Source organism: Meriones unguiculatus (genome assembly GCF_030254825.1).
Source record: "Meriones unguiculatus strain TT.TT164.6M chromosome Y unlocalized genomic scaffold, Bangor_MerUng_6.1 ChrY_unordered_Scaffold_23, whole genome shotgun sequence".
NCBI lineage: Eukaryota > Metazoa > Chordata > Mammalia > Rodentia > Muridae > Meriones > Meriones unguiculatus.
This window is the reverse complement of record NW_026843709.1, coordinates 33034040-33035423: the sequence shown is the minus strand read 5'-3', so window position 1 is coordinate 33035423 and position 1384 is coordinate 33034040. Positions and strand designations below refer to the sequence as shown.

General features: G+C 34.4%; 1 pseudogene; it reads left to right on the top strand.

Moving 5' to 3' along the window:
- The first annotated feature begins 269 nt into the window (after positions 1-269).
- Positions 270-369, top strand: LOC132651647 (U6 spliceosomal RNA; annotated as a pseudogene).
- Positions 370-1384: the final 1015 nt, after the last annotated feature.

Genomic DNA, 1384 nt, shown 5'->3' with positions numbered 1-1384 from the left:
GGTTCTTCATGAAAAGCTCTAAGTTTTCTTAGAGGACTACAAAGGGATGACTGCTTGCTGCATGGATGATCTCTAAAAATATAAGCAATGTACAAATTAAATGCTTTTTCTTCGATGATTAGCCCTAGGAAGCATTTTCTCAGAAAACATTTAACTGAAGTGGGGACATATCCATGCATTTAACAAATAATAATGGAATCTGTGAAAATGTGAAACTCAAGTCAAGGACATGTGACTTAATTAATGACCACTTGAAATAAATATATGGTGCTCTCTTCAACAACACATACTAAAATTGGAACAATACTGAGAAGTTCATGTCCCCTGTGTAAGTATGATATCCATATCTATGAAGCATTCCATATTTTTTGGAGAAATTAAAGAAAATACAAATAGAGGAAATTGTGAAGTGAAAAAACTTAGGGAAGAAAACAGGAACTACAGAGCTAAGCATAACTAATAGACTAAAAGAGATGGAAGAAAGAACCTCAGGTGTGGATGATACAATGGAAGAAATCATTGTATCTGTCAAAGAAAATGCTACATCTAAAAAATTCCTCACACAGACCATTCAACAAATGCAAGACAACATAAAAAGACAAAACCTAAGACTAATAGGAATACAAGAAAAAGAAGATTCCCTCCTCTGAAGGCCAGAAAATATTTTCAACAAAATAATTGAAAAAAAATTCCCCAACTTAAAGGAGAGGTAAATAAGCATACAAGAGGTCTACAGAACACGCAAAAATTAGTACAGAAAAAAACCTTTCTGCAACATAATAATCAAAACAGTAAATAAACAGAACAAAGAAAAAATACTAAAAGCTGCAAGGGCAAAAGCCCAAGTAGCATATAATGGCAAACTCATCAGAATCCGACCTGACTTCTCAACAGTGACTATGAAAGCCAGAAGGACCTGGAAATACATCATGCAGGCCCTAAGAGAACACAGATGTCAGCCCAAGCTATTATACCCAGCAAAACTATCAGTCCTCACAGATGGAGAAAACAAGATATTAAATGACAAAAAAAAAAATTCAACAATACCTACACACAAATCCAGCGTTACAGAAGACACTAGAAGGAAAAAAAATACAACCCAGGAAAACTAGAAACTTTCAAAAAATAAAAAATAAACCACAGGAAATAATTAACCTCACTACAGTAAAAAGAAAAGCAACCAAGCACACAAACTTGCTGCCACAGCCAACATCAATCTCAAAGGATCTAACAGCCACTGGTCATTAATCTCTCTCAACATCAATAGACTCAATTCTCCAATAAAAAGAAACAGACTGACAGAATGGATGCATAAACAAGACCTAGCAAACTGTTGCACAGAGAAACACACCTAAGACACAAAGAAAAATATTACTTGAGTGTA